The sequence below is a fragment of the Lissotriton vulgaris genome, chromosome 5, assembly GCF_964263255.1.
Source record: "Lissotriton vulgaris chromosome 5, aLisVul1.2, whole genome shotgun sequence".
Taxonomy (NCBI): domain Eukaryota; kingdom Metazoa; phylum Chordata; class Amphibia; order Caudata; family Salamandridae; genus Lissotriton; species Lissotriton vulgaris.
This window is the reverse complement of record NC_141693.1, coordinates 1,974,031,592-1,974,056,385: the sequence shown is the minus strand read 5'-3', so window position 1 is coordinate 1,974,056,385 and position 24,794 is coordinate 1,974,031,592.

The following is a 24,794-nucleotide window of genomic DNA, read 5'->3' as shown; positions in this document are numbered from 1 at the left end:
AACTGTGTATGGCCTCTTTCTAACTCGGGAATAAACCTCTGATATTTGCGGGCTCACACAAATTACTTTTTCCATTCTACTTATGTTGTTATTGACAAAATATAGCTCATGTCATGCTGACCATAATTGTAAAGCAGTAAAACATGGAAGAATTGTGTAAGCAGGTTATCAAGCAAACTCAACTTCCAATCCCGGCTTTCTCTGTTAACAAAAATGTGTGTTCCTGGGCAAATTGTTTTCATGTGCGGAGCTTTATGATCTGCTGCAATGAAGAGGTGTTTTTAGAAACAAAGATGGGTAGACTGTTAAGTGCTATATGTAACAAAAGCAGACCATTCAGTTCAGCGCATAGAAGCATTTTACTTCATAATGTTTTTGTGTGAACGTATGGCTTTCAAACATTCAAGGTATCCAGGCACTGGACTGTCCAGTGGGGATTAAACAGTCCACCTAACGACTTTTTTGTTTATTTTGTAGTGAATTTATGAGCGTTTGTGTAGCACATGGACACTAATATTTTGCTCCCAGGACGTACGTTTTGTCTGCCTTCCTTTTTCGTTCTGCAATCCACAGAAGCCCTAAATATGCACACATTGCCGTGTTCTTGACAAATTTAGTTAATCCTCTTAAAAGTTTGTGTGTTTAATAAAGAGCAATTTTCCAGCAAGGTTGCTTCCGAGCACTAAAATGCCCTGATACAGCGAGGACAACACACACACAAGGTGGGCATGGTGCAATGCCAATTGGTAGGCATACCCCTTTTGGTGCAAGAGCTTTAAATTCTTTAGATGTATTAGTTTGCGAGAGTAGTCCACTTTCAAGTGAGTGCGCCCAGCACCAGCCAAAGACTTTAATGCCTCTGGGCACAGGCCGGAAGCAGAAGCGAAGCTGAAATTTTCACCTGAGTTTTAATTCCAGTTCCCTAACTTGCCTTTATGGTGTGATCATAACCATGAGCTAGCCTCTCAAGTGCTAAAGGAGTGCTTAGAAAACCGTTAATGACCAAAACGAAGCACTGTGCACTCACTACAAACTTGACAACCCTGGAGCTTTAAACTTCTTTATGTGATGAGGGCAGAAGACAGACACGAACAGAATTCTGACTGAGGCAGCACACAAACCCATCTTTGACAAGGAGGAAGGCTGCACCCCTTTAGCGGGCTCTCCCTTGATTTAGTGACCTAGGATGGTTGGAGGTCATAGGTTGCTTTATCCCTAATCGGTAAAGTGGAAATGTCAAACGTAACATTTGCCGTAGTTCGATCTCTTCAGCATCACACAGACAGATCCATCCCATTCTGCGCTCTTTGAGACTGCATGATGCAGAACTTGCACAGATGCTTGTGCGTTAAGAAAGGACCACAGTCCTGAAAGGTAACACATGCATCATGCCTGCACAATTCACGTGCATCTTGCCTGAATCATCGCGGGCCAGGCTGTAAAGACATATCAGGCAGTCATTCAGCAGGCATAGTCATTTTGAAAAGTTATAAGGAATTCTGAGTGCAGGAGAAGAGATTTATAGTCCCGGCCCTCTAAAATAAGTGCAGGTGCTGAGCACAGGAAAGCACTGGCACATATTAAGCACTGGAGGAGGGTAACTGCAATAGGCGCAGGTGACATGTCACCGACTCGACCCCGGCTCCTCTGACCTGTTAAAAGCAGCGTCTGGTCTGAATATCCCTATTACAGCCTTATGAGCCATCTGGCGCTCATCCACCTACATCAGTGTGGCATGTGGCTCGTTCTTGTCCAGCTGGTGCAGGTTGCCAATGAAGGGCCAGGGCGGCGGCACGGGGGTAGGTTGGGGTCCCTCTTCTTCCAGGCCAGAATCAGGAAGAGCACCAGGGCGCCCTCCACCAGCAGGGAGAGCAGCGCTACACACCATGTGGGGGCTGGTCTCACTTTTACTTTGTTCTCTCAGATTCACTACTTCTGTTTATTTTTGGTGCTCTGTGAAATAATTTCTATGGGTACATATGACTGGGTGGATAACCTGGTGTTCTTTAAGGTCACCATCTGCTATTTACTGTGCTTTGAAAGTTGATACAATTAAATATGTAATGAAAAATGTGCTGTAAAATTCACCATTTTGGTCTGTTGTTTTCCAAAATATTCTTGGTGGAAGAACCCCCCCCCCCCCCAACCCCCTTAGTAGCGGTTGGGCGTGCACGCTGCTCTCGCGCGCTAGGCGCGGGTGGGGGCTGGTCTGGCAAAATTTGCCAGGGCTGCTTTTAGTTCCCAGTCCGGCCCTGATCTCACTGAAGGCATTGCCCAAGACCTGCTCCTCCCACAGCCCCATGTGCAAACATGAGTAACTGGGGGAGAAGCAGGCCCCCATTGCTACTCCCCGCAACTGCTGGAACATTTGATTTTGGAAGAGAAAATAGTTATTGTTTAAACACATTTCCAACATCTCTACCAACATGATGTTATGCTTCAACATGCACACTGGTCTTTTGCTAAGAAAATGTTTAACTGCCCTCACTCCATCAACATGGTTGATGCTCGTATAGAGAGCAGTAACGTCTAGTGTGACCAATAGATATTCTGTACTCCACACTACTGATTTGATTTTTTGCAAAAAGTCCATAGTGTCTCTGATGTAAGATGGCAGGGATTTCACAAACTCCTGAAGGAAATGATCAATATATCTGGACACCTTTTCAAATGTCCCCCCACATGCCGAAATAATGGGCCTCCCAGGTGGTCTAGTGCTGTCTTTATGGATCTTAGGAATCAAGTAGAACACCGGGATTATGGGATGGTTGGTTTTTAAGAATTTCAATTCATCCCCACTCAGAAGTCCTTGTCCTCTCCATGAGTAAAGTGTTGTATTCAACTTGTCCCATGCTTGTTTGAATGCCTGTCGGTCACACCTGCTATAGCACAATCTATCGCCTAGTTGTTTAAGTGCTTCTTCCAAATAAAGGTTCAGAGGCCAGAGGACGATATTGCCCCCTTTGTCCGATTGCCTAATTACAGTTTTTTCATCATCCTGAAGTTTTTTCATTAGGCTACCAAAAGAATTGTTGTACTTTGTTGTTTTTTTATTTGCCATCAAAGTTTTTTTATTTAACTTCTTCATCCCTGATGTTACCATGTCACTGAACACATCGATATTATCATGTGCCATCACTGGGTTAAACGTCGATTTGGGCTTAAATGAAGTATGGAAAGGGGCGACCACTCGGTCCCCCCGAACGTATGGCAGAGTACCACGATCCCCCCGGGAAGCCATCTTGGGCGGGAGGCGAGTCTTGGCTGGTATGCCCGAAGCGGCGTAGCCGGGGCGCGCCTTTTCCCGCCCTAGAGTGGGTTGGCCTAGACACTGACGCGGCTGGCCACGCCCTAGGGGCAGGCAGGGGCGGGTTTACGCCCGCCCTGAAGACGGATAAAAGGAGAAGCAAGATCCGAAGGCATCCTCTTGTTCCTGTGCTCTGAAGCTGCACCTCCTCGCTGCACGTGAGCTCGAGACGGAACGAAGAGCCAATTTTGAGCGTTGTAATCTTTCTTGTTTATTTTCCAGATACTCTGTTGGAGAATGCCGAAGAAGGCGGGAAAGCGCATGACTACTGACCAGATGCTGCGCGTTCTTATGAAGGAGATGACTGAATTAAAGAGGCGAATGGATGAAAACGAGGAAGGGGGACCGAAACGTCCTTTGGCGGGAGCAGCCCCTGGAGGGAAAAACAAAAGGCCCAGGAGAGGGAGAGCCGTGGAAGATATCCCGGGCCCCAGTACCCCGCTAGAGGCACCCACCCCCGTGCCGGAGGGAGGGAATCCGATTCCCGTGGTGGTCACCCCCGTGTCCGGGGACGATATGCCGCCCGAGCTGGCAGCACAATTAGCAGCGTGGTTGGGTAAAGATAGTGAGGGCGCCACGGCTGTCGACGCGCAGGTGCTGATGAAGCAACTGCGTGAGTCGCGGGAAGCAGCAAAGGTATCCACGCCGGCTGCGGCAGTAGAGAAGCCACAGGGAACAGGTTCGGTCGCGGAGACACCGTCCGGTTCAGGTAAGCGGCCATTGCCGATTGCAAGGGATGAGTCAGCACCTTCTCGTAGGGAAAGGGTGGGTCAGCATGTTCCCTTGGCTATTAAGGAGAAGATATGGGCGGGGGAATATGTAAACATTTTCTCGCTACTTACTGATCACTATGAGATGGAGCATGTTAAGGGCCAGAAGGATCTCATGCATCCGAGTGTTTGGCGCGCAAAAATGGCCGCCTTTAAGGTGAACGAAAACATTGGCAATTGGGGCAAAGCGTGGGGGGTCTTTACATCGATCTTGGGGGAACGAAGGCCCGATCTGCTACACGAATTGCCGATTTATCAGTCACGAATCATGGGGTACTCGGTATCACATGAGGGTAATCATTGGTTCTGCTATGATAATCTGTTTAGAAAGGCTAAAGAACATGATAAAAACTTAACTTGGGATTATTATGATTCTGTGTCTTGGGATAAAATGAAGGAGACTGGTATGTTGACAGTGCCATTGGTAGGGAGCAACGTTGGCGAATCCTCCCGCCAGTATGCGGGGACGCCCTTTCGATCAGGTGCGGGTATCGACAATCACTCGAGGCCTGCCGGAAATACAGGAAAAAGGGGGGTTTGTTGGAACTTCAACAGGGGTAAATGTACCAGGCCCCAGGGATCGTGCAAATTTAGACACGAATGTAGTGGGTGTGGGCAATCATCCCATCCTGAGTCCACGTGCAGAGCCAAAACGGGTGATAATGGGGGGAGGGGGGGCGCCAAACAGGTCTAACATAGTCCGAGGGGCGCCTGTACCTTCCCCGATTGATACTCTGGCGATGATCCCCTGGCTCAGTGAATACCCGGATCGTACTTCTGCTGGGGTGTTGCGGAACGGGTTTTCTTATGGTTTCCGCATCCCAGTGGGGGACTTTCAAGGTGTGGAGAACTGTAAAAATCAGCAATCGGTCTTGCAGCATACGACCGTGGTACAGGATAAAATCCGGAAGGAGGTGAATCGAGGTCGAGTCGCCGGCCCGTTTACTGTACCCCCAGTTCCTAACTTTGTTTGTTCCCCTTTAGGTGTGGTCCCTAAGAAGGACCCGGGTGAGTTTCGGCTGATACATAATTTATCAGCCCCACGTGGTCTTTCCGTGAACGAAGCGATAGACCCGGAAGTGTGTTCGGTGCGGTACGCATCCTTCGATGAGGCCGTAGCCATTTTGAATCGCCTGGGGTCCGGGGCGCTGATGGCAAAGTCTGATATCGAGTCAGCGTTCCGGTTGCTCCCGGTACATCCAGCCGATCAGCGGCTCCTAGGTTTCATGTTTCAGGGTCATTATTACATGGATAGGTGTATGCCGATGGGGTGCTCTATATCTTGTGCCTATTTCGAAAAATTCAGTAGTTTTCTACAATGGGTCTTCACAAAGAAGACGGGTTTCCAACATGTGATGCATTACCTTGATGATTTTTTGTTCCTGGGGCCAGCTGGGGATCCGGAATGTGGGCAGGCTTTGGCTCAATTTTGTGTTTTAATGAATCAGTTTGGCGTGCCATTGGCACCAGGTAAGACGGTGGGGCCTTCCACTTGCCTCGAGTTTCTGGGGATCGAGTTGTACTCCGATGAAGGTTGTTTTCGTTTACCTGCCGAAAAAGTGTCAAAGTTCAGGACATCCCTGCAAATATGTATAAATGGATCCAAGGTCAAGCTGCATCAGTTACAGCAGCTAGTTGGGCAGTTGAATTTTGCCCTGAGGGTTATACCAATGGCCCGCCCCTTTTCTCGTTCGATTGCTCAAGCCATGGTTGGCCTAAAGGAGGGCCATCATCGCACGAGGCTCTCGGCTGAGGTCCGCCAGGACATGCGCATTTGGTTGGCATTCCTGGCGGATTTCAATGGTCGAGTCATCTGGAACAAACCAGCCGTGTCCTCTGATGAGCTGGGGCTGTGGACGGATTCGGCAGGGAGTATAGGTTTTGGTGCCATCTTCGGCACAAGATGGTCTGCACAAAAGTGGCCGACATGGTGGCATGACAGTGGGCTGACAAGTAACATTGCTTTCCTGGAACTTTTCCCCATTTTAGTGGCCCTGAGAACTTGGCCCGAGGGGTTCATGGATCACTCTGTGGTATTCTGGTCTGACAATATGACCGTGGTCGAGTGTATCAATAGCCAGGCAGCACGATGCAAATGGATTTTGAGACTACTCAAAGAAATTGTTTTACTGTGTATGCAATTGAATGTGTTATTCAAAGCAAGACATGTCCCAGGGGTAATGAACCAGGCAGCTGATGCACTGTCTCGTTTTCGTATGCAGGCTTTCTGGGGTTTTCTTCCCACAGCGGACCCGGAGCCGGCACCCTTTCCCGAAGCTCTCTGGTCTCTCGGTGCCCCGAACTTCGTAACCTCGTGGGAGAGAGTCTAGCCCCCAGGACGAGGAAGGCATATGAAGGGGCGTTCCGGTCCTATTTGGCCTTTTTGGGGACTGATAGAGAGGAGCTTTGGGGCCAGGAAGAGTGGGTGGTGAATTTTCTGATGTCCTTACATCAGGTCGGGAAATCGGTGGCCACGGCTCAGAGGCATCGGGCTGCCATTTCCTTTGTTGCTAGGGCTCACGGGATCCTTGACCCGACAGCGTCTTTCGTGGTACAGAAAGCGCTACGGGGGTGGCAACGCCTTGAGGGTCGCAGAGTAGATGAGAGGCGCCCGATAGGTTTAGATAGGCTGGCCCAGTTACTATCCAGACTCCCTGCTACGTGTTCATCTCAGTTTGAGACAGTGTTATTCCGAGCCGCTTTTACGCTGGCATTCCATGGGGCTATGCGGGTAAGCGAACTAGTGGCGAGGAACAAGCAGGATGTGACAGGAGGATTGTGCCAGGAGCACGTCCAGATCAGAGGGGAGACGATGACGGTCTCATTTGTCAGGTCCAAGACCGATCAAAGTGGGATGGGTGACTGCGTAATCATACGCAGGATGCCCGGGTCCTCCATGTGCCCGGTAAGGTGTCTAGAAGATTATTTAGCACGAAGGGTGGCATCATGGGGGGGGACCTTGTTGAGACACGCTGACGCCACCCCACTGACAAAGTTTCAGTTTCAGCGGGTGCTTGCGATGTCGATTGCCGCTGCGGGCTTGAACCCGGGCGAGTTTGGGACCCATTCCTTTCGGATAGGGGCTGCTACAGAAGCTACAGCCAGGGGTCTGGATGTTGAACAAGTTAAACGGGTGGGGCGTTGGTCCTCCAATTGTTATAAAAGGTATGTGCGGTTGCACATGTTGTGAAGCTGTAGCAATGTACTCACGCTTCTTGTTTTTGTTTGGTTTCAGTTGCGCAAGCCTACGAGGCGGGGCGGACTTTGCAGTCGACCCAACACCGGGCCAGCGGTCAGACATCACCGGCTGTGAAAAAGGAGGTGTGGGTTGTGGGCCACTCATACGTGAGACGTGCCGCGGACGTATTCAAAGCAGGTGATATGATTCACGTAGCTGGGGAATACGGGTACAGTGTGTCCTTCTACGGAAGAGGCGGTCTCTGTATTGACCAGTTCCAATCATTTTTTGAGGGTTTGCTAGGGCGGACGAGGTCACCGCCGTCTGTAGTCATAGTACATCTTGGGGGTAATGATTTGGTCACCACTGGTAGACGACTTCTTCTTGAGGCGATGCTTTCCACTGTAAGTTGGTTAGCGAGGAGAGTTCCAGGGTGCACAATTGCATGGTCCCATATGATCCCACGAAAAGTGTGGCGGGGGGCCATTTCGGTTCCTGCTTTAAATCATTCTGTGAGAAAGCTTAATAACAAAGTGAGTAGGTTGTTCCGTTCCAAGACACTGCATTCTATTCCACATGGGTGTATTAATGATGATGGTATGTATTTGGGGGATGGAGTGCATTTGTCTCGGGTGGGAAATGAGTTACTCATAGGAGACTTCTTAGCATGGCTAAAAACGGTACACCATGACCTTTAGGTAGGAGTGTTGTGGGGGGTCCGGATAGCCGGTCAACTATCCGGCCTGTGGCGGTAAGGTCATGATCGGTGAGCACTAATTGGAAGATCCCTATGAGTGGGCGTCACCCAGCACGGATGGGAGCGCTCGGGGCAGGTGGCCATTGGCCCCTCAACGGGGAGGCGGTCCCTTCTAAGGATGGGTCGCCAAAAGAAAAGGAAAGGCGGTCAAGGCCCCTTCCTGGGTAGGAGGGGTTACAGCCCCCTCCTGGGGAATTTCCCGGGGCCAGGACGTCTGCGACGGCAGATGTGGTAAGTTGTGTGGGGTTTGGGGGGGGGTCTACGCTACCTTCTAGATACCTCACACGAGTCCTCGTACGACCTCTAAGTGGCGTCGAGTTTTATTGGGGCCCCCGTCAAGTCAAGGGAAATTGGTAATTGCACTTGAGGTACGCCTCTGGGCCGCTCCTCACAAGTGAGGGCGATATTTCTGGGTTAGGGATCTTGACACCGGTTACGACCTTGCCGTTGGCCCTTAAACGTTAGGATGTACAATTTCAAAATTTCAAGTAAATGTTTTGTAGGATGTTAGTTCGGCTAGGAGAACCTTTGTATTAGAGAATCTGTTAAGGTTAGCCAAACATCGCAATGTGGTAATGAAATTGTACATAATATGAAACTGTTTATTTAATGTTTTAATTTTGTTTCATATTTTAATAAATACGGCCGGGAGGGTTACTCCCTCCCGTCTTCCAAAGACTTCAGAACTGTTTCCGGTTTCCCATCCTTGGGGATTGTGTTGAGAGGGGGTGGCGGGTATCTCAGCCATATGGAAAGGGGCGACCACTCGGTCCCCCCGAACGTATGGCAGAGTACCACGATCCCCCCGGGAAGCCATCTTGGGCGGGAGGCGAGTCTCGGCTGGTATGCCCGAAGCGGCGTAGCCGGGGCGCGCCTTTTCCCGCCCTAGAGTGGGTTGGCCTAGACACTGACGCGGCTGGCCACGCCCTAGGGGCAGGCAGGGGCGGGTTTACGCCCGCCCTGAAGACGGATAAAAGGAGAAGCAAGATCCGAAGGCATCCTCTTGTTCCTGTGCTCTGAAGCTGCACCTCCTCGCTGCACGTGAGCTCGAGACGGAACGAAGAGCCAATTTTGACCCACCCACCAGCCCCTGAGGACAGCAAGTGGTTTTGGAATAAAGTTGATGGATAACTCTGATTTTCGTTTACAGGTTGTGGTATTATCGTGATGATTTTGAGTATGGAATAAAGAATGGTCGATTTGTGTTACGTTTTCGCAAATAAGGAAATTCTGCTTTAGTGTTCATTGGTAAGCATGCTTTTAATAAAAGTGTAGTTGCTACTGTCTTTTTAGTTTAGTCATTTAGTTAGCATTGTCGTATTTATTTTTGGTCGGGCGGTAAGGTCATGATCGGTGAGCACTAATTGGAAGATCCCTATGAGTGGGCGTCACCCAGCACGGATGGGAGCGCTCGGGGGAGGTGGCCATTGGCCCCTCAACGGGGAGGCGGTCCCTTCTAAGGATGGGTCGCCGAAAGAAAAGGAAAGGCGGTCAAGGCCCCTTCCTGGGTAGGAGGGGTTACAGCCCCCTCCTGGGGAATTTCCCGGGGCCAGGACGTCTGCGACGGCAGATGTGGTAAGTTGTGTGGGGTTTGGGGGGGGGTCTACGCTACCTTCTAGATACCTCACACGAGTCCTCGTACGACCTCTAAGTGGCGTCGAGTTTTATTGGGGCCCCCGTCAAGTCAAGGGAAATTGGTAATTGCACTTGAGGTACGCCTCTGGGCCGCTCCTCACAAGTGAGGGCGATATTTCTGGGTTAGGGATCTTGACACCGGTTACGACCTTGCCGTTGGCCCTTAAACGTTAGGATGTACAATTTCAAAATTTCAAGTAAATGTTTTGTAGGATGTTAGTTCGGCTAGGAGAACCTTTGTATTAGAGAATCTGTTAAGGTTAGCCAAACATCGCAATGTGGTAATGAAATTGTACATAATATGAAACTGTTTATTTAATGTTTTAATTTTGTTTCATATTTTAATAAATACGGCCGGGAGGGTTACTCCCTCCCGTCTTCCAAAGACTTCAGAACTGTTTCCGGTTTCCCATCCTTGGGGATTGTGTTGAGAGGGGGTGGCGGGTATCTCAGCCATATTGCCAGGATTATTAGTTACTGTTGTGCTCACTGTTTCTTGGATGTTGTCCAGATCCCCTTCATTTAAGAGATCTTGTAAGTCACATTGCAACTCATATTCTCTCACCGACAAATTACTGCCCTCCACCATACTTGTTTCTTGGGGTTGCGCACTTTTTGTTTGTTGACCAGGAATAGCTTTCTAAGTTTTAGTTTTCTTACAAATTTAAAAAGGTCCATTCTGGTTCTGGCGTAATCAAACGTGCACGGTGGACAAAATGATAACCCCAGTGATAGAATTTTCTGTTCTTTGGGACTTAGTCGTGTATTAGTTAAATTCACAATGGTCATGTTATCACTTACTTGAGAATTCAGCGGCGATTCCATCTTTTGTAGGTCTTCTTTTTTTGCGCCTTGATTTGGCTGCCCTGCATTTTCTCCGCTGGTGGACATATATATATATGTCCAGCTCAGTCCCCTGCAAGTTTGACATTGAGGAAGGCAGAGTGCTGTAACGCGTCTGTTGCAAACTTTAAATTAAATCATCTGAGAACTACCCCCGTGGTGCGTGGTTTCTTTTGGTAACCTGGTGGAAACCTTGAGCTGGATATATATATATATATATATATATATATATATATATATATATATATATATATATATATATATATATATATATATATATATATATATATATATATATATATATATATATATGTATATGTATATATATATATATATATATATATATATATGTATATATATATATATATATATATATATATATATATATATATATATATATATATATATATATATATATATATCACAACTCACAAGCGCCCAAGCTTCAGGAGGCACTCACCAACACCAACTAGTAAGGCAGCAGCGTGACAGAGACAGCTTGAAGTTTCTGATAGGTAAGCCTTACGCGTTTCAAACAAAAAGTTCTTGATCACAGGCAGGGCGGCTGTATTCATACACGGAAACTGCTGTTGATTCACCCTTATTTTATTTACCTCAATTCGGTCACATGATAAGGTAAGGCATTCTGGTAACCTTAGTTTCCCAACTATGTCACTCGTTGGGATATTTTTGTGCATACAGTTGCAAATAAGTAATACAGTCTCGTCCTTATTTAAATCATATCCAGCCATAAGTGGGCTCTTTTCAAGTAGTTCATGTCCGCTGCTGAAATTCAAAGGCCAAGTGTCATCCAAACAGAGCCTCGTGTGTGCAAAGCCCCAGGCCCTAGTGTGGTAGCGCGGGGGTGCACTCCTCGCGGCAGGACTGGTAAGGGTGAATCAACAGCAGTTTCCGTGTATGAATACAGCCGCCCTGCCTGTGATCAAGAACTTTTTGTTTGAAACGCGTAAGGCTTACCTATCAGAAACTTCAAGCTGTCTCTGTCACGCTGCTGCCTTACTAGTTGGTGTTGGTGAGTGCCTCCTGAAGCTTGGGCGCTTGTGAGTTGTGATGTATAATGCGGCAGTCCTATATATATATATACACACACACATAAATATATATACATACATACATATATACATAGATATATATACACTCCAGTTTGCCCTTGCAAAATGAGTTTCACTCTGAGCGAGCGTTCACACAACGCCTTTAATAGGTAGAGGATTAATAACGGACACTGCCTCACGAGGCCCATTTGGAGGCTTGTATCGTTTAGGACAGTACGAGGTGCAGTTATTCAAAACCACATCTCCCATAGTGCTTTGTGTCATGGGACCGGCCCATCTGGGGGCGTATTTTGGCATTAATGAGAGGTGGCGAGAAGCACTCACCTGATCATCCAGCCTCTGAGGAAGGACAAATCCCTTCGAAACGTGTCGGGCCATGAAGGATGGGACGGCTGTTACCTGTATTGTGAGGAAGACGATGTTTCTTCCTATTAAAGGCCTTTTGTCAACGCTGGCTCAGAGTGAAACTCATTTTGCAAGGGCAAACTGGAGCGTACATATATATATATATATATATATATATATATATATATATATATATATATATATATATATATATATATATATATATATATATATATATATATATATATATATATATATATATATATATATATATATATATATATATATATATATATATATATATATATATATATATATATATATATACATAAATATATATTTATATTTATATATCACCTACTGAAAATATTCAGTAGGTAGTTGTAGTAAGGACCAACTTTTTCTGACAAGAGTTTTTTGCTTTGGTAATACTTTGGCCCCACTTGACGAATCTCCACGAAATTTTCAAAACTCATGTGCAAGTTAGTTGAGCTTCTGTCTGGAAAAGTTTGGGGTTATTCGTGAAGTGGGAGCTAAGAAAAAGGTAGGTCACAAAATGCTTTTTTCCCGTGCAATGTTTACTGAGATTTTGCAGGTTTTAAAGCCACAAGTGCAATCCCAAACTGCTGAACGGAATGACACCAAATTTTGCAGGACGGTAGATCTTGGTCTTGGAAGAGAGCTAGTTGTATATTTGTGTAAATCTTGTCAGTAGCTTGGGAGTTACTAACTAAAGATATTTATAGATACGATATCTAGAGATGTGGATCCTCCGTGGATCCATGGGTACCCACGGATCCGAAGCCCAATTGGAAAAAAAACCTCACCCACTATTACTTTATGTTAAAAATTAAACATACAAATTCACTGAAAAAAACAAAGGTTACAGGAACATAATAGTTAAGCTGAAGTTTTACCCAAACAAACCATAGAAATTCAGGAGTTATAGTTACACTTATCTGAAAAAACAATAACGTGTGCTGTTAGGTAACTTTAGGCCTAGAGTCATAGTTTCTTAACATAAGTATAACCATAAGTGAAACTGCAGAATTTCTATGGTTTTGTGAGAGCATAAAACATCAACCAAGCTATAACGTCCCTGTAACCTTTGTGTTTTTAAGTGGGTAAATATCTATATAGATACATCAATAGATAGCTAGATAGATAGATATGTGTGCTTTCATAGTAATACATTTACAATATTAAAAAATATTATGTAAATAAATATTTTATTTCATTTCACTCTATATATATATGTTTTTATATATAAACACACACACATATATATATAAAATATTTATATATACATATAAATATGTGTGTGTGTTTATATATGGATATATGTATATTTAGTATTAAATATTAGTAGGATTTAGTTAATTGACATTATATTGAATGTATATATTCAAATCTTTAACATTTATTACCTTAAACTCTATTCATATTTATTAATCTATATTTTGCATATTTTTAGATGGTATTAGTGTCAATTACATTTTTCAAATATTTTTCTACTTACCATTATAAGAATAGGAGCATACTACTGTGGTAAACAATATTTTTGGCACAAAATTATTTTCAACTATATTTTTTACCACGATAATATGTCAGTGATCGCCTTTAGCCTGCTCATTAATTGCCGTCCATGTTAAACTAACCCATGGCAGCTCACTAAGGTGCCCTGCAGTTCTACTCTTCTTTGTGAAAATTAATTATTTTATGATTGTTCACACTGCGTGTTCTAAACACTCTCCTAAGTAAGGGGTCAATTAGGATGGAGGATGGACAAAGTCCGTCCGCCATCCTGTTGGGGACGGGACCGTCCGCCGCATCCTAATTCCCGTGCCTCGAATTAGGATGCACCCGCATCCTAATCCGCATCCCGCATTTTTAACTTGCAGCAATGCTAAAAATGCATGTTGTGCGTTTCAAAGCACAACATGACAGGCACCGCGCCAGGCGACCATGGCGGAAAAGCAGCGGACGGTCCTACCGTCCGCCGCGGTCCCCCCCGCAGGGGGGAAATAGGTGGTGGACGGGCACGGATGTCGTACGGATCGCAACCGCCTGCATGGCAGTGCCAATCCGTCCGCCATCCTAATCGCCCCTATGTATTTTAGGGAGCCATCTGGTCCAAACAAGATGTGTTGCATGAATCTCAAAAGTGTAAGAATCCTGACTCTCATCTGTGAAACAGCTGTCGCAGGTTCATACTGTTATCCATTTTAGGCTCCATGGTGTTATGGTTAAGACATGGCACCTTGTGGTCCTCTTACTCACTAGCATGGTGGTCAACTGGGGCAAATCCATATTAAAAGGAGTTTTACACCAAATAATTTCTTCTATCCTCAGTCAATACAACATCTTTCTTCTCAACCACTCTGTCAATTGCCAGCTCTGTACATTCAGTTTCTCTTACCGGGGACCAGCAAAATCCAATGCATTCATTCATCTCTCTCAGTACCTTCACACACTTAACTGGACACATAGATGTTCCGGAAAAATTTAGTAGCTCCTGAAATTACCAAAGTGATACAATGTAGGTGTGTCAATTACTGTGGGTACACACTGGGCTTCCGCAACCCCCCTCTTATTTCCCATCCTCCCCTCCAAATTGGCGGGGGTGATTCAGCGGAGCATGGCAGAAGCTTCCTCTTGTGAAATGTTTATAAGGTCATCACCACATGCATCTGGGAGATATGGAGAGCATTTTATTCAGTGCCCTTTGAAGTAATTGCCCCAATAGTATTCTTATTCAGTAGGATGGTATATGCTGCTATGCTTATTGCAGACACGTGACAATTGTTCATGAAGTCATTCAGTAACTATATTTGCTACATGACTGTGGCCTTTTGCTCATCACTCACATATATGATCACCTCAAGTTATTAAATGAAATGCTGTCTTGAAACCTGGAGAGAGTCTATATTTCCTATAATGACCAATAGTCAAGATAAACATGAAACCATAAATATCTACTTTCTGCTGATCGCTTTTCATTTTAGTAAAACATGTCAGAAACAAAAGCTAGTTCCCTAATTCCTTGTTTAAACTGCAGGCTGCAATTCTACTCATTGTCCTGCATTTTCCCTCTGCTGTTGGCTCTGGCCGCAGACACTGTGACTCAATACCTTGTTACAGTTGAGCGGCTACATCAGTTCTTCATTACAGGTGACCAGAGACATCACAAGTGCCTGTAATTAGTACATTAAAGATGGGTTTTTATACAGTGATTACAAGGCCCCATCCATACCCAAAGTGGGGCACCTACATGTAGACCATTGTAGGTAAATTAGCACATGAAGGGCATTAAGGGGCAATCCTTGTCAGGAGCTGTGAATAATAAGTAAGAGGCTCTGGCCACTCATTTGTTATTATTCCCTTTGTTCTTTTTCTGTATTTATTTTTGGTAGGTGTCCTGGTCTCACCCGGGACACTCACAGCTTTAATATCTCTTGTAAGTTGTGGGGGAAGTCTCAAGGCCCCAGTGGCCCTGCAGGCTCACACTTATTGTTAGTATTTTTTTACCTCTGTGGTGCCCACCCAGTGTGCCCCACAACATTGTTTACATTGGGGGCTTCAGGGAGAAGGACCATGGCCCGACAGCTCAACAGCTTACCTGCCAGCACCCATCGGTGGAAGCAGTTCTTTTTTCTTCTCCCTCCTGATGGGAGCCATTCTATGAACCCTTGTCCGCGAGAGGGCGGGCAGGTAAAATATTTCTGCTCCCCCCGTGGAAGCTTTTCTGCTCCCACCCGGTGGAAACTTTTCTGCTCCCGCAAGGGGAGCAAGCAGGGGAACAATTGTGTCCAGGGAATGGAGTCCCCGTCACACCATCACCGAGCCGGCTCTTGGAGATGGGATCCCTGGGCCGTACCATGACTTGGGGAGGGGAGCCACATGACATCCCACCCCATTAAAACTTAGAGAATGGGGTCCTCTGGTTGTAGAAAAGGCTTGGCGAAGGGGACCGCACACTGCAATGGTTTTGGCCCTGGGTTTTTATTCCAATGCCATCTTTTCAAAAAAAGTATCAATATATATATATATATAATAGCATTGTCAAGACTACTAGGATTATGCAGCATGGCGGACAATAGTATGTGGTTATCTGAAATATGCAGTCAAATGAAAAAAACCACACTCCAGTTGAGCCATCCAACATATGCCTAAACAGACACTTGTACTGCTTTACTTCCTATTGCCTTTATCTGCATATCACTCCCAGATGCTCTTGACAAGTAGGGCTCTTTAGTGCAGCTAGAATACAACAGACTCTACCCCATCCCTACCAGCATTCTAGAGAAACTAATCATACCGGAGTGATTCTGCCCAGCCCTGCATGCCTTCCATAGGCTAGAGAGACTTATATGACATCTGACGGAATATAAATAGAGACCATAGTTTATAAGCAGTCACCAACGACAACAAAGACAAGACAGTATACTTAGATTTGTGATGAAAGGTCCTCATCACGTTTCCGTGCCAGCTTGTGATGCGGGCCGGATCTGGTGGCTTAGTAGACTAATTTGTCCACAGTAGACACCTGTGTTTGACCTCATGGTGACAGGTTCAAATCCCAGTTGGTCCACTCAGCCTTTCATCCTTCTTAGGTCGATAAAATGAGTATCACTGAGTTGGGTAAAAAATAAACATCTGTTATTCATCGCCAAGATACCCTTGTTTGAACGTGCGCTTTACAAATGCACATTATGTTATGTTTTAGTTTTAGAGTGAAGGGCTGTGTACTGACTCAGGAGGTGCATGCTAGTGCAATGAGGTATCTGTGCAGTGGGTCCCAATTTCATGGTCACAAACTGGAAAAAAGCGTATCCATTTTATTACATTCCCGCTCTTTCTGCACCACTTCCTTGTTACTCTGGATCCTTCAGAACCAGTTAGGCGGCTTCACTTCCTAATCAGAAGAGGTAATGACCTTGGTTTATGTGGTAGTATCTTCTGATAGAGTGCATCGCCCCCCAGGGTTTTTACATGTCCTCCCCTGCATTGGTGTGTATCCAGTAATAAAATTATCTGAGATCCAATCTCTTAAAAGATTATTCAAAAAGTCTTAAGTAGTAAAAGATGCAAGTCTCAAAAGACTAGCTGCAGATCAAGGAGGTAAATTGATTCTGAAGGAGCTACAAAAATTAACTGGAGACATGAATTAAGACTCTATCTTTTTTTTGGGACTCGTCATCGATTGGCGAAAGCACCATATTGGCAAAGTAAAATGTTATTGACTTAAGGTGATTTTTTAAAATAAAATTTGTATTCTAAATACAAAGTTGGCTGCTTTTTTGCAGGATGGCTCTTATAATGTGCCAGATTATTAATTACTAGTGTATATTCATTCACTGTATAATAACCTCTTCTGAGAACAATTTCAAGTTGTTTATGTTTGTTTAAACATGCATCACCCAGTCAAATTGAACAATACAGCCACTCAGCTAGTTTTATCTGTGCAATTGAATTGTTTTCTTTGTAGAAACTGCTTTTTTACGTTCCAACTTAGGGGTCCATTATGATGTCTGGCGGATCGCTACCACCGGTCGGGCCCCAACATCTTTCCCCGGCCGCACACCAATTACCCCCGCCCTATTATGATGGTGGGGACCCAGCGGCGTCTGGAAAGACTGTCCACCGATTTGCCGCAGGCAGGTAATCATTACGATTGCCTGCAGTGCGGTCCTAGGCAATGATATCGTGGTGGTGCCTAGCAGACACCGCCGCCATATCATGGTGTCAGCAGACTTTTGCCTTTCCATGGTGGCGATGCTGCCATGGAAAGGCATGCAGTGTCTGACTTTGGAGGCCCGTTGCGTGCCCCCATGGTATTGTGGGTGTGGGAGGTGCACTTAGGGGGTACCTATGGTACCACCCTATATTTACATGCACAAGGTGGCAGGCTCCGCACAGTGCCTGTCATGTTGTGCATGCAAATGCACAACATGCTTTTTTTACATTGCTGCGGTTGCTGCTTACAGCACCGCCCGCCGCAATGTAAAAAATGCGGACTGCGCCCGACATTGCGGCAGGCGCATCCTAATACACATGGCGGGACCGCTGCAGCTTCAGCGGTCGGTCCCTGGCTCCCTGGCGATGACTGGCGGACATTGTAATAGGCCCCTAATTGTTTAAATTAACATGTATTGGGCAAGTGATTTAGGAAAACAAATTCTTGGTTTGGATGGATAGAAAGGGCAGAGAGCAGCCCACTCAAGTACCTTTCATAGTATCCTTAGTCCCTGAGTACAAATAAGTCATTGTTTTCGGACCACTGCATAAACTCCTAAAACCCCCTGTTTGCGTAAGAATTATGTGTTCGGTGTTATTTACCGCATCTGGTAAATATAACGTTTTTTAAATATTCCAACGTTCATTACTTTTTGCCAGGTCATACCTGACAAAATTATACATGGGAAAAGTGTCCTGTATTTACACTTCCATGCGGAATAAGGTTAAACTCCAAAACCTGCATGTTATTCCCCAATATTTCTTTCAAGCCACTATTTATCATACCCGATAAATACAGTGCCCGTTATTTATGAGGTGTGATAAATAGCACGTTGTTAACCATGAACTCGTAATCAGGGCTATAGTGGGCTCTCGAGCCGAGTGGTCGCTCCCCTGCATTTGGTATCGTTGATTGCATTCTGCCTTCTGCATTCACTTGCCGCTTTGTGCTCTGTGTTAGCTAATTAAGCAGCTTTAGCTCTGTCTTGCTTTGGACTCTATCTGCCATTGTTTGTATTCAGTTTGCGCGTCTGTTTACCCCCAGCGCTCCGCTGCCTTTTTGATTGTTGTTGTGCTCTGTGAACCCGCCCCGCCTCCCAGCTGAGCCGCCCTCCCACAAACTACTTCCAGCGCTCGTTCCCCTCCATGCGCTGTGACTCGCTCTCAGCTCTCGAGCCGAGTGGTCGCTCCCCTGCATTTGGTATCGTTGATTGCATTCTGCCTTCTGCATTCACTTGCCGCTTTGTGCTCTGTGTTAGCTAATTAAGCAGCTTTAGCTCTGTCTTGCTTTGGACTCTATCTGCCATTGTTTGTATTCAGTTTGCGCGTCTGTTTACCCCCAGCGCTCCGCTGCCATTTTGATTGTTGTTGTGCTCTGTGAACCCGCCCCGCCTCCCAGCTGAGCCGCCCTCCCACAAACTACTTCCAGCGCTCGTTCCCCTCCATGCGCTGTGACTCGCTCTCAGCTCTCGAGCCGAGTGGTCGCTCCCCTGCATTTGGTATCGTTGATTGCATTCTGCCTTCTGCATTCACTTGCCGCTTTGTGCTCTGTGTTAGCTAATTAAGCAGCTTTAGCTCTGTCTTGCTTTGGACTCTATCTGCCATTGTTTGTATTCAGTTTGCGCGTATGTTTACCCCCAGCGCTCCGCTGCCTTTTTGATTGTTGTTGTGCTCTGTGAACCCGCCCCGCCTCCCAGCTGAGCCGCCCTCCCACAAACTACTTCCAGCGCTCGTTCCCCTCCATGCGCTGTGACTCGCTCTCAGCTCTCGAGCCGAGTGGTCGCTCCCCTGCATTTGGTATCGTTGATTGCATTCTGCCTTCTGCATTCACTTGCCGCTTTGTGCTCTGTGTTAGCTAATTAAGCAGCTTTAGCTCTGTCTTGCTTTGGACTCTATCTGCCATTGTTTGTATTCAGTTTGCGCGTCTGTTTACCCCCAGCGCTCCGCTGCCATTTTGATTGTTGTTGTGCTCTGTGAACCCGCCCCGCCTCCCAGCTGAGCCGCCCTCGCCCCTCCCCCTTCACTATCCATATATGACAGTAGTTCCCGCGCGCAGCGTTCACGCGCAGCGACCGCGCCCAACCCGCGCCGAAGGTGCGCCAAAGGTAAGCCCGTCTACGCCCGTCTGCGCCTGGACCGCGCCCAGCGCCAGACCCCCTGCCCCTCGCGCCTCCCAGCCCCCCCGCATTACCTACGATGCCGCCTCCCTCCTAGCCCTTAACCCCGGCCGCGCTCCCAACTGCGTCCAAGCCGCCCCTGGACAAACCCATGGACCTTTCTCCTGCGTCACCTGCAAATTCAGCGGCACCGACAACATCTCCGCTTCGACCACACCACAGATTCCCGACCCCAACCACCTACAATGCATCCTTCTCAACACCCGATCGGTCCACAGGCACGCCATTGACCTATGGAACCTACTAGACACCATTTCTCCGGACATCGCCTTCCTTACGGAAACATGGATGAATGCTTCCTCCGCACCAGACATCACCATTGCCATCCCTGAAGACTATAAGATCACTCGCAAAGACCGTACCAGCCACACAGGAGGAGGAATCGCTATCGTCCATAAGAAATCAATCCGCATATCAACCAGCTCTGACGCCAACCTCGCCAACTCCGAACACCTTCACTTCCAGATCCACATCGACCCCAAAACCACACTCAGAGGCACCCTCCTTTACAGGCCACCAGGACCTCGCGCAAAATTCAGTGAAGACATCACGGATTTCATCACCCCACACGCGCTCCCCTCCAAAGACTACATCCTTCTGGGAGACCTCAACTTTCACCTCGAAAAGATCAACGACCGCAACACCGCCATCCTCGTGGACAACCTCGCCAACCTCGGACTTAAACAACTGGTCACTTCCCCCACCCACATCGCAGGTCACACACTCGACCCCATCTTCACCTCCAGCAATCATGTCTCCTTCAGCCACACTACGGATCTCCTCTGGACTGACCACAGCTGCGTTCACTTCACCTACAACAAGCCAAAACCCATCAACCACCTCCAACCTACCCTGCAAAGAAACTGGAACAAAATCACCACGGACCAAATCTCCGCATCGCTCCTTCAAAACACCCCAGCCCTTTTTTCTAATGCTAACGAAGCCGCCGCCAACCTCACCCTATGGCTATCCAACACCGCTGACACATTAGCACCACTGAAAAAACGTCAAAACAAACCTGGCAGCAAGAAGGCCTCATGGTTCAACGATGATCTCAAGAAGTCCAAGAAACTCTGCCGCTCCCTTGAAAAGGCCTGGAAAAAAGACCCAACCACCAGCACCAAGGACGCCTTCAAAAACGCCACCCGCATTCACCACCAACTAATCCGAAAAGCCAAGAAAACAGCATTCAAGGATCGACTTGACAACAACGCTCACAACAGCAAGGAACTTTTCAACATCGTCAAGGCATTTTCCAATCCCTCGGCCAACTCCAACGACATCACCCCCTCTCAAACCCTCTGCGACTCCCTAGCCTCCTTTTTTCCACAACAAGATTGCAGACATCCACAACAGCTTTGACAACCAACCCGGAAACCAACCCACCCTATCATTTGCTGATCATCTTCCCCCCATGAACACCCTTAACGACTGGAACCCAATCTCCACTGAGGACACCATCCGCCTGATGAATTCCATCCACTCAGGATCCCCCACAGACCCATGTCCTCACCACATCTTCAACAAAGCAGACTCCGTCATAGCACCGCACCTCCGAGACGTCATCAACTGCTCCTTCAACTCCGCCACCTTCCCTGAAGACTGGAAACACGCCGAACTCACCGCCCTTCTGAAAAAACCCACAGCGGACCCCACCGAACTCAAAAATTACCGCCCCATCTCACTTCTTCCATTCCCGGCCAAAGTCATCGAGAAAGCTGTCAACAACCAGCTCGCCGCCTTCCTCGAAGCCAACAAATCCCTCGACCCCTCACAATCTGGCTTCCGAGCAAAACACAGCACTGAGACCGCCCTCATCGCAGCAACAGACGACATTCGAACTCTACTGGACAACGGAGACACAGTCGCCCTCATCCTCCTTGACCTCTCTGCAGCATTCGACACAGTCTGCCACAAAACCCTTCTACAACGCCTCAATAACATCGGAATCCAAGGAAAAGCACTTGAATGGATCACCTCGTTCCTCACCGGAAGAACCCAGAGAGTCCGCCTTCCACCATTCAAGTCCGAGGCCTCTGAAGTCATCTGCGGCGTACCACAAGGATCCTCACTCAGTCCCACCCTCTTCAACGTATACATGAGCCCCCTCGCGGCCATCGCACGCCAACACAACCTCAACATCATCTCTTACGCGGATGACACTCAACTGATCCTTTCTCTCACCAATGACCCCAGCACCGCCAAAACTAACCTACATGAAGGAATGAAAGAAGTTGCCGAATGGATGAAACAAAGCCGTCTGAAACTGAACTCAGACAAAACAGAAGTCCTCATCTTAGGTACATCCCCCTCTGCATGGGACGACTCCTGGTGGCCGGAAGCCCTCGGAAAAGCACCCATCCCGACAGACAACGCACGAAACCTAGGCGTCATCCTGGATTCTTCACTCTCAATGAACAAACAAGTCAGCGCCGTATCCTCTTCCTGCTTCAACATTCTTCGCATGCTCAGAAAAACATTTCGCTGGATCCCCTCCGACACAAGGAAAACAGTCACCCACGCTCTGGTCACGAGCCGACTGGACTACGGAAACACCCTCTACGCAGGTACTACCGCAAAACTCCAGAAGAAACTCCAACGAATCCAAAACGCCTCAGCCAGACTCATATTAGACATCCCACGCAACGAACACATCTCTGGTCACCTTAAAGACCTCCACTGGCTACCCGTCAATAAGAGGATCACTTTCCGACTGCTTACCCACGCACACAAATCACTCTACGACATCGGTCCAGAATGCCTCAACTCACGACTGTCCTTCTACACCCCCTCCCGCCAACTACGTTCTTCCAGCCAAGCCCTCGCCACTGTACCTCGCATCAACAAGACCACCATGGGAGGCAGATCCTTTTCATACCTGGCTGCTAAAACATGGAACTCACTCCCCGCTTACCTTCGCCTTACCCAGAACCACCTAGCATTCAGAAAGCAACTTAAAACGTGGATATTTGACAAGTAGTCCTCCTCCCCTTCCTAAGCGCCTTGAAACCCTCTGGGTATGTAGTGCGCTATATAAATTCTATGACTTGACTTGACTTGACTTGACTTGACATTTGGATTGCTCACCTTTGGGAGAGAGCCACAAATCAATGGGGCTGCAGAATGCAAACCAAGGGCCCAGAACAAAGTCCCTGTAGCTATTGAGTGATGTAAGACTCTTAACAGGGCCACCTATGTGCCATACTCAGAAGCCATGTGTTGCCCAGTGATGAAAATTGACTCTTTTGAGTTCTCCTTAGCAGTGGAAGGTAAGCGGCACGAAGGAGCGTAGGGGTTAATTTTAGCCAAAAACAACTGTGCTAAGAGAGTCATGCTAAAATCTTTTTTGATTCATTTTTTTTATTGATTCATTTAGTCCGGTTTTCAGTTTGAGGGTCTTGGAGAATGCAAAACATCATTGTTGGGGTAGTACCTTTAGCGAGCAATTCTTAAAAAGGCCTTTTGTGGTTCCTGTTTTTTTCAATAGACAAGTAGCTGCAAGACCAATTACTAAAGATCTTTAATAGTACTTAACTAAAGTGATAGAGTCCAAGGGAAGTAACTTGCTTTTCAGGAACAATCCCTAAAACATAAAGTGCATCTTACAAAATGTCAAAGGCATTTACCTTGTCCAGCACTTTCCAAATGCAATCTGTACTTTAATTGGTTCTGTCTACAACCACCACAGTAAGAAAAACCATGGTGTTAAAATGAAATGACTAAAAGAACTAACCAGAAGAGGTCTTGTACAATGGTGAGTAAAAAGATGCTATTTGTTGTTGTTGGAAAACGAGGCAGCATCTGTGAGGCCTGCACAAATAACATGACTACATTTGTCCTTCACTGGGAACCAAACACCCAATTGTAGCGCCTGACTCTCAGAGGGTAGCGTTGTAGAGCAGTCTGGGGCTTACTCAAGCAAGGTGGTGTGGGCTAGTAATCGCCATTTGCAGGTGCGCAGAAATAACACTCTATAATTGATTGTCTAGTCCGTACTTTGCTTTATAAAAGTCGAGTACATTTATTAAACACACATACGACTCAATATTATGCACCAATTTACAAATATACATAAGCTGTTGGAATTACTTTGTGACATTGCATAACATCTCCACCCCTCCGCAGGAGTACCACCACTCCCATGTATGCACATCATCTTGCCCCCAACGCAGTTAGTTGGACATAACCGGGAGCGAGGGTCCTGCGCACTGGCACCAACCCAGTGGCAACCCACCCCATTATCTCAACAGCATTTAAAATAGGTAACCCTGCCTTGGTGGCACACAACCCAGACTGAGCAGTTCCTACTGACCATGAAGTATACACCTCTACATCTTAATGGCTAACAGTCTGGGTTCTTCACCTAAGTGCAACAGCAAGAATACATGTTTAAGCGTCACTTTAGAATTACAGTACTCATCACATTGGTGGATCATTAGAATACATTATACAGCCAGACACCCTAGCAGAAATGTCTGGCAACATAACCCCACTTTGAATATGACATTACCTTACACAGGCACTTCACATTACACCTGTGACCTTCAGTCCCTCGAAAAGAAGTAATATTAGTAAATGCTCTACTGGTGCACTTACACCTCTTCACCTCCAGGGGATGCCCTTCTCTAGAGATCCCCAATTCAGCCTTTCACTCCTTGAGGCACTTCTCAACCCTCCTTCAGCTGTAGAATGAAAGTTTCAGCCAAAGAGGAGTTTAAATGCTGGCTGAGTCCTTGAGGGGTTATTATTTTCGAGTCCCCATGTGACTTAGGGAGGGACTTTTCTTCTTTGTGCTGGGGGAGGCTGCATTGCCCCTGCAGTTCCCCCTGCACCTCTTTTCACACATGAGGGTGACTCCTCCTCTGGGTGCCACCAAGCACCAAAAACGATTATTTCCCTATGCCTTGCAAGGCATTGTGGGGCGCATTGTGCTAATTTTTATTAATATTTGATGAGCGCCTCTCCCGCTGTGC